This window comes from Triticum urartu, chromosome 3, assembly GCF_003073215.2.
Source record: "Triticum urartu cultivar G1812 chromosome 3, Tu2.1, whole genome shotgun sequence".
NCBI classification, from domain to species: domain Eukaryota; kingdom Viridiplantae; phylum Streptophyta; class Magnoliopsida; order Poales; family Poaceae; genus Triticum; species Triticum urartu.
Window position 1 is genome coordinate 721663173 of NC_053024.1, and position 18345 is coordinate 721681517.

Genomic DNA, 18345 nt, shown 5'->3' on the forward strand with positions numbered 1-18345 from the left:
TCTATGAATCTTGAACATGTGGTAGTTTTATGTTTTCTATATAGATCATGATAACCTTTAGATGCTTTTGTGGGTTGATTAAAATTCTGTGCCACTCTGAAATCTGGATGTGGCTTTAGTTCATTTTGTCACTGTTGTTTTGTGATGTTTTCACGAACATACATGTGTAATTTCTGAGCTTTTTGTGCTCCACAAGTGATGCTCATCTTAAAGTATTTTTTTGTCAGATCCATACAACTTTTGGGTTATAATTTTTGTACTCCCTCTGTAAAGTGTAAACTAGTCCCTCTGCCCCATAATGTAAGACGTTTTTTGACACTAGTGACAGAGGGAGTAATATTTAGTGATCTAAAATGTTTCCATGGTTCTTGGTTTCATCCTGAATCTCAGCTTTCATGCTTGTTTTGTTTTCTGAAGAAGGTACGACGTGCAAGAGCTAAGTATCGTAGGAGCAGATCCCAGCCTTTCAGGCTTGGGTTTTTTTTTGAGGGAACTAAGCTCGACTTTATTGATTATCAACGAGTTCGTAGTGATGATTACAGTTTCATGGGGTTTGTGCTTGAACTGGCATTCATCAAAACCAGCAACCCCCGTGCGATGATCTCTCTGATAATAGTGTGGTAGCTTCGTCCCATCTTCCTTGATATATCATTAACAACTGTAAAACAATTGGATGCTACCAGTAGGAGATGCACAAGGAGATCATCAGCGAGGTCTCGCGTTTTTTGTTGTTGAGAAACACCCTGAACTTGATAGCAGATGAACCCAAGAAAACACCCTGATGCATCAAAGCCAGTCCTGGGTACAGCCTCGTCAGCATTGAATTTTGAGAAGCCCGTAGGCAGCCTGAGCCGGATGAGACTTGCCTGCTCCCCCCGTGTGCATCCATCCGTACTCCCGCATACGTGTCATGATTTGATTGAAACAAAATAAGGCCCGGCCCCATCCCTTAAAATCAGGGGGAAGATGATTAGATTAGAAAGAAAAAAGAGAAAAAGACAGCCGTAGGATGAAGTGGGAGCACGGATGGGAGCACGGGGAGTGAGCAGGCAAGCCGGATCCGCCTGAGCCATGCAGATATAGTGGAGCAGTTTTAGCCTAAAAAACCCTACGCCACAACATTATTCTTGTCCCCCCCCCCCCCTCAGTTCTTGTAGATAAATTGCGTAAATATATTTCAGAGATGCATGATTACTTTTTTTAACACGTGAATGTTTTTTAAAACATCAAATATCTTTTTTTACATACATCAACATTTTTGTAGATACAATTTTTCTAAGGTACCTCCTTTCATGCAATTCTTAAAAAAAACACATGTTTTTACATATCCAATGATCATTAAAAAATAAACGGTGCTCTTTTTCGAAGAAATGATGAAATCTTTGATAAATTCGTTGAACATTTTCAAAGAAATGATGACCATCTTCGATAAACTCGATGAACAATTTTTAGATACAAGGAAATCAGTTTTTAATACACGATGTTAAGAAAACAAAGAACATGCTGTAGATGCATGGCGAAAATTTTGTAATACACAACAAAAAATTTCTAACACACATTAGACATTTTTTAAAGACATATACTGGGTATATTGCTTAAGTACTCGATGAAACTTTTTAAAGAATACTATGAACATTTTATAATACATCATGGCAAATTTGTATTACAAGATGAACATTTTTAAATATGCAAATAACCTTTTAAAAATACATGATACACATATTTTATTATGCATAGAATATTTTTAATACACAAGTAAAACCTTTTTTCAAAGTACATGACGGATGTTTTTTTAATACATGGCGAACAATTTTTATTACACAATGAACATTTTTTAAATAAGCGAAGCACCTTTCCAAAATACATGATGAAATTTTTTAATAGACGCTGAATATCTTTTCAATACAAGAATGGCCTTTTTAAAGGGCATGATGATTTTTTAATACACATTGAACATTTTTTAATGTGCACTTAACTTGTGTAAAAAATACGTTAGGAACCTTTTAAAAATACATGATGAACACTTTTGATAAAACACTATGAACATTTTTTTATATGAGTTGAACATGAAAACAAGGACATAAAGAAAAGCAAAGGAAACCAAAAAATAAAAATAAAATAAAGGAAATAACCATTTTTCAAATACACATTGAATTTATTTAAATACATGATGAATATTTTAAAAAAATATGATGGAAATTTTTGAAAGAATGATGATTTTTTTTGAAAAAATGATGAACATTATTTGGAATACGTGATGAGCAATTTTTAAACCTAATGCCAATTTTTAAATACCAGGTGAACATTTTATGGATACATGATGAAAATTTCATAAAATAAACTCTGAATATTTTTCAACAATACATGAAGAAAACTTTTAGAAACGCAATGAGTAATTTTAAAAAGCATGATGAATAATTCTTGATGTACATGATAAACAACTTATAGTCCGTGATTAAATATTTGAAAATACATGATAAAAATGTGCATGTTAAAAAACATTGTAAATGAAATAGCCGAAATGAAAAATAAAAAAAATAAAAGGAAAAGAAACTAGAAAGCAAAAAAGAAGCAAAAAAACTATACGGAGTATAAAAATACAAAATAATAAACGACAGACAAAGCAAAAAGGAATCCGGAGACAAGCACATAACTGGACATACCCACCTAGCTGTACAAAGAACTGGATGAGGAAGAAAATCAGTAAGCTAGATTTCAACTTAAATCCCATGGAAAGTAAACCAGAGGCACTACTAGGCTGGCCCAAGTTGCATCAGACTATGGGCAAGCGCCCGATAGAACTCGCAGTAAGCGGGATATATCTTTTGTGGTAGAGGATATTTGTTGCTGGTTCGGCTTTGATGCACTATGAAGATCAACCAAAAATGTCTAGACAAATGCGGGCACTATGTCACGCGTAATGGGTGAAGTAGCTCTGCCTTGCCTCCACCAGTTTTGCTAGTTTTAGGAAGGCTGATTATGTTTTATTTCACATGTTTTTCTTTATGGGTTTTATTTTTATTTTTATTTTTTCCATTTTGGTTTTTTCCGTTTCTTCTTTTTCCTTTTTTTCTTCCAAATACATGTCAATTTCTTAATACATGTTATACATTTTTCATCAGACGTTGAACATTCTTCTGATACACTTTGGCCATTGTTTTATTTTTTTTAAATGTCAATAGGTAAACATTTTTTGAATATTACGGGTTACTTTTAAAATTATGTGAATACTTTTTACATTGTATAATATTTTTAAATGTCACGAACTTGTTTTCTCAACCATATGAGCATTTTTCAAATGTCATGAATATTTTTTAATTTCATGAATATTAATTCGAGTGTATGATTTTTTTAAATATGAACAGTGTTTTGCATTGTATAAACATTTTCAAAAAATGCGACTAACATTTTCTTAAAACACCTGAGCATTTTAAGTATGTTACTGAAGGTGGTGTTGAATTTGCAAAGGTGCAACAAAAAAGAACAAGGAGCCTATGGCTAATGCTCGCACTCACGTTTTGTCACTAGTTTTCACTCCATACTTGGGTATGTTCTACTTATGGGTAATGGAAGGATCCAAAGACTTGATGAAAAATTCTTCTATTGTTTCCTTGGCTACTCCCTCCTATCCAAAAGAAGTGTCGCAGTTTTGAACAAAGGTTAGTTCAAAACAGTGACATTTTTTATGGATCGGAGGGAGTAGTATTTTTCTTAGTAAGAGCAAAAGAATGTGTCTTTTGGTCACCTACAATAAAATTTCTTCCTTTTACCTGCATTATCATTTCTTATTCTTCTCTCTAAAACACAAAAAATGCAAAGATATAAGATAAACACATGATATATTCTACTAATAATCACTTATCTATCAACAGGCTAGTACGAGATGTTAAAATGGGTTCCTATTTGTCTACCATTGTTCTCCTGTTTAAAAAGGTTTAATTTCATCGATTTCTTGCTTATATGTATACTGATTGCAGATTTGCTAAAATTTCAATTTGCAAAACCCATGATCCAACCCATGCTCTGTCTTTATACTACTGCTGGCTTTGTCCTTTGAAATAGATGAATGCATGAAGGGACTGAGATAGCGACTACAGATGCTTACTTGTTGTCAACACTAGATGAGATTTGTCAAGTGACTATTATAAAACTTATTTTCTTAGTCTAAACATGTACACTATATTCATATAATAGTTTTGTTTTTGAACTAGCTCATGGGCATCTTTCATATACTAGATGACCCGTTGCGCCCATGGCGCAAAGGCCGAGCAGCAGCCAAGTATTGAAAGAGTGTGCATTGAAATATGTAGGTACAAAACGAAACATATGAAAATAAACGCATAATAGCCTTTTCAGTTGGCATACATCTGGACTTATTCGAGCTAATATTCTTGATAGGGCAAACAACAATATTTTTCTTTACACCAAGAGTTTCAAAAGACAGAGCTTGCATACCTGCAATGAGCAGAGAACATGCAATAGACAAATGACAAACATAGAAGTCTTAGTAGGCATCTATACTAATGCTAAGTTATATAACAAGGGGCTCTTGCAACTTTCTTATATTGAGTAGACGATCAGGCGCAGTCCCTTGGAAGTGCATTTGAAGTCGAAAGCATATGCTTGACCTTTCTCCATGTGCGCCTGACGGAAGAAGTCACTCCAGCCTCTAGTGATGGTGGCCCTTTTGTTAACATCCATGATAAAGCGGGCTGTGACAGCAGTAGTTCCGTCTCCAGTAGTGATTGGCAGTTCACCATGGTCAGCATCCATGTGTGGGAAAAGGGAGCTCTTAGAAAAGGGAACCCCAAAATACTGAAAATGAAAGTAAAGGTTAGTCAGTATATCATTTTATACGATGTCATTGTATGAAACAAAACAAAGTAATTGCAAAGGATTACCATCCACTGGTAGAAAAAGGGCCTGTTGTCCCGGTTCGTAAGGGCCTTTTGTCCCGGTTCTGGAACCGGGACTAAAGGGTCGGTACTAATGCCCTGTCCCTTTAGTCCCGGTTCAATCCAGAACCGGGACAGATGGGCCTCCACGTGGCCTGTGCATGGAGCCCAGGCAGGAGACCCTTTGGTCCCGGTTGGTGGCACCAACCGGGACCAATAGGCATCCACGCGTCAGCATTTCTGTGGCTGGGGTTTTTGTTTTTTTTGAAAGGGGGGAGGGTTGGGGGTTTTGGGGGTTAATTTAGGTGTTTCATATATTGTGTTAGCTAGCTATAATTAATAGAGAGAAGTGTCCTCTCTTATGTTCGTGCTTGGTCGACGCTACGTACTATACATACGTATAGAAAGGACTAGACACGCTAGCTAGCTAGTAAGCAAACGAAGGAAACAGAAGATCGTCATGAACATATCTGCATACAGAGAGAAGTGATATCGACCACCTCTCCTTCTCCGAGAGATTGGTCGAACAACAAGTTCTCGTATATCTATCCGACACTACCGGCTACATATATACAATAATTATCTCTTACAAATATAATCATACGGACCCAGGGTCCACATAGTATTCTCTGTCTTCAGCGATTACGTGGTCAAGAAAGAATGCCTCCAATTCCTTTTGAATTGCTCGCATGCGAGCTGGTGCTAGGAGTTCATCCCGCTTCCGAAACATCTAATTTAAAGAAGGGGGTCAATACATATATATATGAATGAATGAAACTCAACACAAATGATGGTAATAAAATAAAATTGTGAATGTTGTTATTTACGTACTTCATATTGTTCTTCAGTGTAGCCCCGCTCACAGGTCGTGTGGCGGATGGACTCGCAAACGTAGTATCCACAGAAATCATTCCCTTGTTCCTGCCACAACCACTTTACAAGAAATAGAGGTCAATCAAACTGATAAGCAAGAATGCCAAATGGTATTGATGAAACTAGCGCTTGAATCACTAGTAGATGCGCGGAACATGCTACTATAGTACTTACTTTCGGGTGTCTAAACTGCAGCTCCTTCGGCAGTCCCGGAGCTTTTCTGGTGAATTTTCTCCAAACCCTGCCGGACAAAAAAAACAATTACTTGATATATCAGGAAATGAACAAAGTTGCTGATATGGTGGATAATGATCGATTTAACTTACTTCTCGAGTATTTGAGTCATGTCTGCATAGTCCTGGGGATCTTTTCGTCTTGAGTCTAAGACGGTTACTAGTCCCTGCTCAAGTTTAATCTCTAGGAGAATATAGTGGAAACTGCACACGCATGCATAACTCATCAATTACATTACTATAACCTTGACTAATATATAAGGGAAACCGAATACGCACAAGACAGTAACACTCACTTGAAGTTGTAAGGAAAGAGTATTATATCTTTGTTTTCATTTATTACCAACGATCATAGCAAGTTGGCCTCGGTAGCTGCGGCATGAAATTTAACCTGAGTTGCATCTATGAGATATGTGTTAATGAACCCAATATCACCGACTTGTCTTTTCTTCAATTCGGCGATCTTCAATCTGCATAATATAGTGAGGATGATTATAAATACATGCAATGAAAGAGCTGAGCTATATAGAGAGACTTAATGACAGAAGTAGTACTACTTACAGACAGTAGCAGGCGACCGTTGTTTTATCGAGGGCCAATTGATTGAAAAACTGAAAGAACTCCTCAAATGGAATATGCAACAGTTCAATTCCAACGAGGTCATGCTCCTTTTTAACTTTCACATACAAAGTACTCCTCCCCCCAGAGTCTCTGCAGACTTTCAAGTACCAATCATGCAATCTTCGCATCATCGTTGATAGAGATCTTTCATCTTTGATGAGAGGCTTCCCGTACTCGTATCTTTGTATCTGCACCTCCATGGATTCATAATGTACATCGTTGGGCAGGTAATCGGCAAGATTGCTATAACCGGGCACCATCCTCAGATCATTAGCGACGTTGTCGCTAGGCACCTTGAGCGGGGAGCACGATTGCTTCGCTTGTTCGCCGAGCTGGGCAATTTGTTTCCCAGCTCGTCGTTCTTTCAGCCTTTGATCACTGACAGTACTTCCCGACCGCTCCGCTTCGACAAATTCCTTTCCAATAATGCGCTCATAGTTTCCTCTCGGCGGAGACTTGGGTGGTTTTGTCAGGGCAGCCAGAGTGCGCTTCGCTTTCACCGGATCTACCTTCTCCTCCGGAAGTGGATGTCTCTTTGCTTTCAACCCTTGAAACCAGTCATCCACTTCGGTTCATGCGATCTCGGCGTTCTCCTCCGGAGTCCTCTCGTATGGTAACTTCTCTAGAGTCTTCAGAGAAGGAATGAATCTGTATGTCCTCCTGCCTCTGGCTGTACTGCTAGACGCCGGCCGAGCAGACAGAGCGGTTGTCTTCTTTACTTGCTTACGAGGCGGAGGAGAAGGACTACGACGCGCCGGAGCAGCCGGAGCGGCGGCAGGTCTCTTCCGCCCTTGCTGACGAGGCGGAGAAGGAGGAGGCTGGCTGCTCGGGCACGTCGGCGCAGCCGGAGAAGGAGGCAGAGTGCCGCCACGCACTGGAGAAGGAGCCGGTCGAGTGCCCTGATCGTCACTCCCCGGAGGAGGAGGCGGTGGAGGAGGCGGAGTGCCCTGACTCGCTGGAGGAGGAGGCGGTGGAGGAGGCGGAGTGCCCTGACTTGCCGGAGGAGGAGGAGGAGGAGGCGGAGGCGTCCAGTTCGGAAGGTTGATGAGCTCCTTCCGCCATAGGCATGGAGTCTTCAGAGCAGACCCCATCCTAGTCTCCCCTTCACCGGTAGGGTGGTCAAGCTGGAGGTCCTCAAATCCCTCCGTTATTTCATCCACCATCACCCTAGCATATCCTTCTGGAATCGGCCGGCAGTGAAAAGTTGCGCCGGGTTCAGTAGGATAAACAGAGCCAACAGCCGCCTTGACCTTCAAATTCATCCATTGCGTCATAAGGTGGCAATTTTGAGACTCTGTGATAGCATCCACGGGATAGCTGGCAGGAGCCGTCAAGGCATGCTCCGGCTGAAGCAGCTCGGTGGAAGCCACGCTGCTTCTCCGCTGAGATGGCGGGGTAGCTTCGGGGGAAGCTTCGGCAGTACGTTTGCTGCGATTTGCTTTTTGTTCCTCTATCGCTTGTACCCTTGCTTGCAGCGCCTGCATTTGGGTATGCTGCACTTTTTTCCTCCTCTCATGGGATTTGTAACCACCTGCGTCCGGAAACCCAACCTTCCATGGAATGGAGCCTGGCGTGCCTCGTGTCCGTCCAGGGTGCTCAGGATTCCCGAGGGACATTGTGAGCTCGTTGTTCTCTCTGTCTGGAAAGAACGTCCCTTGCTGCGCTGCTTCGATATAGTGCTGAAGCTTCCTGACTGGTATGTCCATTTGATCGTTCGTCCAAATACACTTCCCTGTTACAGGGTCCAAGATTCCGCCAGCCCCGAAGAACCAAGTCCGGCAACAGTCTGGCCAGTTAATTGTCCCTGGTTCGATCCCTTTATCAACCAGATCATTCTCAGTCTTGGCCCACTTAGGCCGGGCTACGAGGTAGCCACCTGACCCCGTGCGATGGTGATGCTTCTTCTTCGCAGCATTTTGCTTGTTTGTCGCCGACATCTTCTTACTCTTTTCCGATGTCTTGTGGGCCACAAATGCGGGCTAGTGATCTCTGATCTTCCCATATCTTCCCTTGAATTCTGGTGTCTCATTATTTTCGACAAACTTATTCAGCTCTTTCTTCCACCTCTTGAATAGTTCTGCCATCCTCTTAAGAGCAAAAGACTTGATTAATTGCTCTTTAACTGGCTTCTCTAGATTATCCTCTGGCGATAGGGTGAAATTTGACTTCAGCTTAGTCCAAAGATTATTTTTCTGCATATCATTGACATAAGACACCTTAGGGTCTTCTGTAGCCGGCTTAAACCATTGCTGGATGCTGATCGGGATCTTGTCCCTAACCAAAACCCCGCACTGAGCAACAAATGCGCTCTTTGTCCGGAGGGGTTCAATCGGTTGGCCGTCGGGCACGATTGCTATGATCTCAAACTTTTCATCCGAGCTCAACTTTTTCTTCGGGCCTCGTCTCTTTACCGAAGTTGTGCTCGATCCGGAGGGCTAGAAAAAAGAACAAAGACTTAATTAATATGTATACATACCAAAACAATGAATGCATCAATTAGCTAGTCAGTAGAAGCTTAACTAATATATATACCTGGCCGGACTCAGTTCGGTCACCGGAGACGTCATCACGGTCTCCTTCTTGCACCGGCATTGGGTCACCAGAGCCGTCCTCACGGTCTCCTTCTTGCACTGGCATTAGGTCACCGGAGCCATCATAATCATAGCCAGCTGCTTCCAGACCATCGGTGTCGTTGAGAAACAACGAGCAGATGGCATCACTTCCTCGTGCAATTATGTCCCCCAACAACTCTTCTTGTACTTCGTCTCGGGCGGTGTCCATAGTTTCTACAAATATTGACAACATGGCAATTATTACTCAAACATGACAGATGGATATATTAGTGGCAAAAACATAGAACTAATATTAATTAGTGGCCTCGACGCTGCTTCTCTAGGGTTTGGGATGGCCTCGACGCTGCTTCTCTAGGGTTTGGGGTGGCCTCGACAACGCTTCAAGGATAAAAAAAGAAGAGGAAGAAGAAAAAAAGAGGAGAAGAAAGAATAGAGGAGTTCTTACTCCTCTATTCTTTCTTCTCCTCTTTTTTTCTTCTTCCTCTTCTTTTTTTATCCTCTTCTTCCTCTCATGTTCGAGAGGATCGCCGAGGGGTCGGGAGGTTGCCTAGTGTCAAAGGATTCAACAAAACCATGTCTTCATCATTAGGCCAAAGTAACAGGTGCATGATGGTACGAAGCTCTCCAAACTTATTTTGGAACGGAGTCCCAGATAAGATAATTCGCTTTTTGGTACAAAGTTCAGCAAGAACCTTCCAAATATCGTTATTTGGAAGGCCTTTTCTGAAATTCATACAAAAAGGCAAATTATCCTATCCGGGACACCATTCCAAAATAACTTTGGAGGACTTCGTCATGCCCTGGTTACTTCCGGCTAATGATGAAGCCATGGATTTCTTCAATACTTTGACACTAGGAAACCTCTCTCGACCCCTCGAACCCTCGATGACCCTGGAACCCTCGACCCCTAGACGACCCTGGAACCCTTGACCCTCGATCCCTCGACCCTATAGAACCCTCGAAGAAAGGAATAGCTAGAGGAGAAGATCGAAGAAAAAAAGAAGAAAAAAAAAGAGGAGAAGAAGAAAGGAATAGTGGAGAAGAAGAGAAAATAGAAATATTCTATTTTCTCAAATATTCTATTTTCTCTTCTCCTCCACTATTCCTTTCTTCTTCTCCTCTTCTTTTTCTTCTTTTTTCTTCTTCTTATTTATTTCTCCTTTTCTTCCTCTCCTCTTGTTCTTTCTTTCCTCTTCTTATTTTCTTCTTTCCTATCCTTCTTTTCCTTCCTTTGTTAATATCACTTAGCAAATGCACTAACCTAAAATGCAACAAACATAAAATGCAACAAACATAAAATGCACTAAATCGATCAACTAACCTAAAATCAATGATAAAATGCACTAACCTAAAATCGATATCTACTAACAACTTAAAAAAATTAATACATATATGAAAAAAAACATCATCATATCATCAACAGAAAAAATAGTATTTTTTTCTAAAAATCTATCTTTTCAGCACATACATATACTCATACATCATCATATACTCATACATATACATATAATCTGCAGGAAAAAACATATATGTGTTTGCAAAAAAAAGGGGGAAGAGGGGGGCGGTGCCGGCCCAGACCACAGCGAGGCAGAGGCGACGGCGGCGCGGGGCAGCTGGGGCGCGGCGAGGCAGAGGCGACGGCGAGGCAGAGGCGGGGCGGCGACGGCGTCGGGGCGCGATGCGGGGAGGCGTCGGCGTCGGGGCGGTGCGGAGAGACCGCGACGGCGTCGGGGCGACGCGGGGTGGCGACGGTGTCGGGCCGGCGCGGGACGGCGTCGGAGGCAGGGCGACGACGGCGACAGCGAGGCGCAGAGGGGTAGCCAGGCGGCGTCGTCGGGGCGCGATGGAAGAACTGAACGAAATTTTTAACAAGTCTTGCTTATATAGACGGCGCATTGGTCACGGTTCGTGGCACCAACCGTGACCAATGCCCCCCTTTAGTCCCGGTTGGTGCCACCAACCGGGACCAAAGGCCTCTTTTCAGCAGCCCAAAGGGCAGGAAGCGGCGGCCTTTGGTCTCGGTTGGTGGCACCAACCGGGACTAAAGGGGGCATTGGTCACGGTTGGTGCCACGAACCGTGACCAATGCCCCCCTTTAGTCCCGGTTGGTGCCACCAACCGGGACCAAAGGCCTTGTGCTGCCCCGCGCCCAAATGTTTAGTCCCACCTCGCTAGTTGAGAGGGAGCCGCACCTGTTTATAAGGTGCGGTGCGCCTTCCCTCTCGAGCTCCTCTCTAAAGCAGGCTTTCGGGCTTAACCGTGCAATGTGTGTCTGTGGGCCTACTGGGCCTCCTGCGGGCCTGAATCCTGGCCCATGGTAGGGTTTCTAGTCGTATTCAGGCCGTGGCTGCCCAGTAGGTGGCACTTTTTTTGTTTTTTTGTTTCTACTTACAAAAAAATACTTATTGTTGCTATATTTAATTTTTTTTCCAGTTTTTTGTTTTGTTTTCTGCATTATTTATTTTCTTTTGTTTTTTTGCTTTATCTTTTAATTATTTTTGCTTTTAGTTTTAGAAAAATTATAAACTTTCTGTTAGTGCCATTAGTTTTCAAATTCGAAAACACTTTTTTTGTTTTTTATTTTCTTTGTTGCTTTATTTATTTTATTTCATTTCTACTTACAACAAAATACTTATTGTTGCTATTTTAATTTTTTTTCCAGTTTTTTGTTTTGTTTTCTGTATTATTTATTTTCTTTTGTTTTTTGCTTTATTTTTTAATTCTTTTTGCTTTTAGGCCAGCAAAATTATAAACTTTTTGTTGCTTTATTTATTTTATATTGTTTATACTTACAACAAAATACTTATTGTTGCTATTTTTTTCTAGTTTTTTTGTTTTGTTTTCTGCATTATTTATTTTCTTTTATTTTTTGCTTTAATTTTTAATTCTGTTTGCTTTTAGGTTAGCAAAATTATAAACTTTCTGTTAGTGCCATTAGTTTTAGAAAAATTATAAACTTTCTGTTAGTGCCATTAGTTTTCAAATTTGAATAGTTAAAATTTAAATTCTTTGAAAATTGTTTGAATCACAAGTTTGTGATTAACTTACTAAAAAATGAGAATAGATGCGCTTATAGAGAAAATTCAACCTAAATTCCTAGTAAATTTCTATAAATTTCAGAGAAATTCACTATGAATTTAGGTTAAACTTTTCTCTATTAGGGCATCTATTTTCACTTTGAGAGGAGCTCAACAAGGCAGAGAGGGAAGGGCTTATAAACCGGTGTGAGCCCCCTTCGGTTGGCGAGGTGAGACTAAACTCTGCCCGTAACGAGGACCAACCCTTTAGTCCCGGTTTGTGGCACAAGCCGGGACTAATGGTCATGGGCCAGGGGCGAGGAGCAAAATTATAAACTTTCTGTTAGTGCCATTAGTTTTAGAAAGTTGAAAGTTGGCATGGGCCAGGGACTAATGGTCATGGTATTATGAGGGCCGAACCATAAGACATGAAAGCATTTCAAATGAACTCTGAAAAAGTTGAAAGTTGGCATGGTATCATAATTTCACCCACATAGCATGTGCATGTACAAAGCGGACAATGGTAGCATGTTCGTGTGTTACAAAGTTGGCATGGTATCATCATAATAGTTGCGGGAGAAAGTCTTCACTTTTTCTTCGCTTGTGTCATTTGCTTATTGCACCGTAACCATGGATAATCTTCATTGTTTATCAGGATGCTTGGGTCAGCCTTGACATTGAAGGGAGGAATTTCATGAAACTTTGCATAATCTTCAGACATGTCTGTCTTGCCGTCCACTCCCAGGATGTCCCTTTTTCCTGAAAGAACTATGTGGCACTTTGGCTCATCGTATGATGTATTCGTTTCCTTATCTTTTCTTTTTCTCGGTTTGGTAGACATGTCCTTCACATAGATAACCTGTGCCACATCATTGGCTAGGACGAACGGTTCATCAGTGTACCCAAGATTTTTCAGATCCACTGTTGTCATTCCGTACTATGGGTCTACCTGTACCCCGCCGCCTAACAGATTGACCCATTTGCACTTAAAAAAAGGGACCTTAAAATCAGGTCCGTAGTCAAGTTCCCATATGTCCACTATGTAACCATAATATGTGTCCTTTCCGCTCTCGGTTGCTGCATCAAAGCGGACACCACTGTTTTGGTTGGTGCTCTTTTGATCTTGGGCGATTGTGTAAAATGTATTCCCATTTATCTCGTATCCTTTGTAAGTCAATACAGTCAAAGATGGTCCCCTGGACAACAAGTACAACTCATCACAAACAGTGTTGTCACCTCTGAGACGTGTTTCCAACCAACTGCTGAAAGTCCTGATGTGTTCACATGTAATCCAGTCGTCACACTACTCCGGGTGTTTGGAGCGCAGACTGTTCTTGTGTTCATCGACATACGGGGTCACCAAGGTAGAGTTCTGTAGAACTGTGTAGTTTGCTTGAGACCAAGAATATCCGTCCCTGCATATTATTGAGTCTCTTCCAAGAGTGCCTTTTCCAGTCAGTCTCCCCTCATACCGCGATTTAGGGAGACCTATCTTCTTAAGGCCAGGAATGAAGTCAACACAAAACCCGATAACATCCTCTGTTTGATGGCTCATGGAGATGCTTCCTTCTGGCCTAGCGCGGTTGCAGACATATTTTTTTAGGACTCCCATGAACCTCTCAAAGGGGAACATATTGTGTAGAAATACGGGCCCCAAGATGACAATCTCGTCGACTAGATGAACTAGGACGTGCGTCATGATATTGAAAAAGGATGGTGGGAACACCAGCTCGAAACTGATAAGACATTGCGCCACATCACTCCTTAGCCTTGGTACGATTTCTGGATCGATCACCTTCTGAGAGATTGCATTGAGGAATGCACATAGCTTCACAATGGCTAATCGGACGTTTTCCGGTAGAAGCCCCCTCAATGCAACCGGAAGCAGTTGCGTCATAATCACATGGCAGTCATGAGACTTTAGGTTCTGAAACTTTTTCTCTGGCATATTTATTATTCCCTTTATATTCGACGAGAAGCCAGTCGTGACCTGCATACTGAGCAGGCATTCAAAGAAGATTTCTTTCTCTTCTTTTGTAAGAGCGTAGCTGGCAAGACCTTTATACTGCTTCGGAGGCATGCCGTCTTTTTCGTGCAAACGTTGCAGGTCCTCTCGCGCCTCAGGTGTATCTTTTGTCTTCCCATACACGCCCAAGAAGCCTAGCAGGTTCACGCAAAGATTCTTCGTCACGTGCATCACGTCGATTGAGGAGCGGACCTCTAGGTCTTTCCAGTAGGGTAGGTCCCAAAATATAGATTTCTTCTTCCACATGGGTGCGTGTCCCTCAGCGTCATTCGGAACAGCTAGTCCACCGGGACCCTTTCCAAAGATTACGTAGTGTAAATCATTGACCATAGCAAGCACGTGATCACCGGTGCACATGGCGGGCTTCTTCCGGTGATCTGCCTCGCCTTTGAAATGCTTGCCTTTCTTTCGACATTGATGGTTGGTCGAAAGAAATCGACGATGGCCCAGGTACACATTCTTCCTGCATTTTTCCAGGTATATACTTTCAGTGTCATATAAACAGTGCGTGCATGCGTGGTATCCTTTGTTTGTCTATCCTGAAAGGTTACTGAGAGCGGGCCAATCGTTGATGGTCACGAACAGCAACGCCTTAAGGTTAAATTCCTCCTGTCTGTGCTCATCCCACGTACATACACCGTTTCCATTCCACAACTGTAAAAGTTCTTCAACTAATGGCCTTAGGTACACATCAATTTCGTTGCCGGGTTGCTTAGGGCCTTGGATGAGAACTGACATCATAATGAACTTCCGCTTTATGCACATCCAAGGAGGAAGGTTATACATACATAGTCACGGGCCAGGTGCTGTGATTGCTGCTCTGCTCCCCGAAAGGATTAATGCCATCCGCGCTTAAAGCAAACCATACATTCCTTGGGTCCTTTGCAAACTCATCCCAGTACTTTCTCTCGATTTTTCTCCACTGCGACCCGTCAGCGGGTGTCTCAACTTCTCATCTTTCTTTCGGTTCTCACTGTGCCATCGCATCAACTTGGCATGCTCTTCGTTTCTGAACAGACATTTCAACCGTGGTATTATAGGAGCATACCGCATCACCTTCGCAGGAACCCTCTTCCTGGGGGGCTCGCCGTCAACATCACCAGGGTCATCTCGTCTGATCTTATACCGCAATGCACTGCATACCGGGCATGCGTTCAGATCCTTATATGCACCGCGGTAGAGGATGCAGTCATTAGGGCATGCATGTATCTTCTCCACCTCCAATCCTAGAGGGCATACGACCTTCTTTGCTGCGTATGTACTGTCGGGCAATTCGTTATCCTTTGGAAGCTTCTTCTTCAATATTTTCAGTAGCTTCTCAAATCCTTTGTCAGCCACAGCATTCTCTGCCTTCCACTGCAGCAATTCCAGTACGGTATCGAGCTTTGTGTTGCCATCTTCGCAATTGGGGTAAAACCCTTTTTTGTGATCCTCTATCATGCGATCGAACTTTAGCTTCTCCTTTTGACTTTCGCATTGCGTCCTTGCATCGACAATGACCCGGCGGAGATCATCATCATCGGGCACATCGTCTGGTTCCTCTTGATCTTCAGCAGCTTCACCCATTGCAGCATCATTGGGCACATCGTCTGGTTCCTCTTGATCTTCACCAGGTCCCCCCGTTGCAGCATCACCGTATTCAGGGGGCACATAGTTGTCATCGTACTCTTCTTCTTCGCCGTCTTCCATCATAACCCCTATTTCTCCGTGCCTCGTCCAAACATTATAGTGTGGCATGAAACCCTTGTAAAGCAGGTGGGAGTGAAGGATTTTCCGGTTAGAGTAAGACCTCGTATTCCCACATTCAGTGCATGGACAACACATAAAACCATTCTGCTTGTTTGCCTCAGCCGCATCGAGAAACTCATGCACGCCCTTAATGTACTCGCGGGTGTGTTTGTCACCATACATCCATTGCTGGTTCATCTGCGTGCATTATATATAATTAAGTGTCCAAATTAATAGAAGTTCATCATCACATTAAAACCAAAGTGCATACATAGTTCTCATCTAACAACATATAGCTCTCCAGAGCATCTAATTAATTAAACCATACATTGAAACTATGTAAAACATTTCAATGCGAAAACAAATGCGATCATAATCGCAACCAAGGTAACAATTGATCCAACGGCATAATGATACCAAGCCTTGGTATGAATGGCATATTTTCTAATCTTTCTAATCTTCAAGCGCATTGCATCCATCTTGATCTTGTGATCATCGACGACATCCGCAACATGCAACTCCAATATCATCTTCTCCTCCTCAATTTTTTGTTTATTTTTTCCTTCAACAAATTGTTTTTTTCTTCAACTAAATTTAACCTCTCGACAATAGGGTCGGTTGGCATTTCCGATTCACATACATCCTACATAAATAAAATCTATGTCACGTTGGTCGGCATAATTTTCATAAACAATAAATGAACCAATAGTTATAAAGATAATATATATACCACATCCGAATCATAGACAGGACGAGGGCCGACGGGGGCGGATACCAAAACCATCGCACTATATAAGATGCAATAATAAAAGTAAGAAAATAATACAAGTATCTATGTAAACATACAAGTAAGAATATTTTTCCTTTCAGAAAGAAGATAAGAACAAGAGGCTCACCACGGTGGTGCCGGCGATGAGCTCGGCGCGGGTGATCGACGGCGGTGAAGACGGGGATGGGGCGTGACGGACCGCTAAACCTAGACAAATATTATGGAAAATGGAGCTTGGAGGTCGAGCTTGGAGAGGAGAAAGCTTAAGTAGTGTGGCTCGGGCATTCCATCGAACACCTTGTGTGCATAGGAGGTGAGCTAAAGCACCACCAAGCCCTCTCCCCCTCGGCCAGAGAAAAACAGAGCACTGGGGTGCTCTGCTCGCGAGCGAGGGGTATATATAGGCACCTCATTGGTCCCGGTTGGTGACTTGAGCCGGGACTAAAGGGGAGCCTTTGGTCCCGGTTCAAGCCACCAACCGGAACCAATGGTGGTGGGCCAGGAGCGAGGCCCATTGGTCCTGGTTCATCCCACCAACCGGGACCAAAAGGTCCAGATGAACCGGGACCAATGGCCCACGTGGCCCGGTCGGTCCCCTGGGCTCACGAACCGGGACCAATGCCCACATTGGTCCCGGTTCTGGACTGAACCGGGACTAATGGGCTGACCCGGCCTGGACCAAAGCCCTGTTTTCTACTAGTGATCCTTTTGCCGTCTGTAGCAAATGTTTCTATCATGTGGCAGACATAGTAGTGATTAGGTGTGGTGGTGTTCTGGATGATCTTTCGCAGTCTACGAACATTAATATTGTTGTCTAGGTTGATGGTTTGGCGCTTTTGTTGTGTCTAGATGACCCGTTGCACCCATGGCGCAAGATGCTAATTATAACCAAGTATTATGTGGGTATATATTGATGATCATTATACATATGTAGTATAAGGAAAGAAAGATAATGACAGAGGATTACAATGTTCATAGCATGGAGCATGCCACATCTAAACATAAGGCTGTGTGGAGTTCATCATAGATGGCACAAAAGAATTATAAGTACGAAGCTAAATATAAGAATGGTACTTAAGCAGCTGGTTAGCCTGGGACATATATTTGAACATGTTACTATGCTTACTATCACAAAGCTGATGAAGTATATGGAACTGTTGGTAGCCAATCATTCACCCACCTGCTGTTGTTTTAGAAGTAATGGATAATCAGAAATGCAAGATCCACCACAATAATTAGTTCTTTATATGTTTCTTTGCCTGATAAGAGCAAGAGTGACAAGCAAAAAAAAAAAGGAAACGCATTATTTACATATTTGAGTTTGCACCATGGCATGCATGATTCGGAAAGTTATAAAAACTGTAGTGATCCAAAGAAATAAAGGAGAGGATGGAGACCTTACCTATAACTTGTCACCGGCCAAAAAGTTTGACCAAGCTATGAAGTGATAACTAACAGAAAATTGCAGAAGATATGCTTAAGGCCTTTGCTGACCATACATAAACCATGTCGACGATATTTTAGGACCTTTTCCGACTGTAGGAAATAAACCATACATACATGTAATCAATAGGAACTTGTTAGAGAATTACTCTCTCCGTTCCTAAATA

The 18345-nt window shown here is 42.2% G+C and overlaps 1 long non-coding RNA gene across 1 annotated transcript; it reads right to left on the reverse strand.

Annotated features, from left to right (window-relative positions):
- Nucleotides 1–4327: 4327 nt before the first annotated feature.
- LOC125546209 lies at nt 4328–17927 on the reverse strand. The gene is made up of 2 exons (XR_007300487.1): nt 17862–17927; nt 4328–4815 (listed from the first exon to the last, which is right to left on the reverse strand). It is a non-coding gene; the product is annotated as an uncharacterized LOC125546209 (long non-coding RNA).
- Nucleotides 17928–18345: the final 418 nt, after the last annotated feature.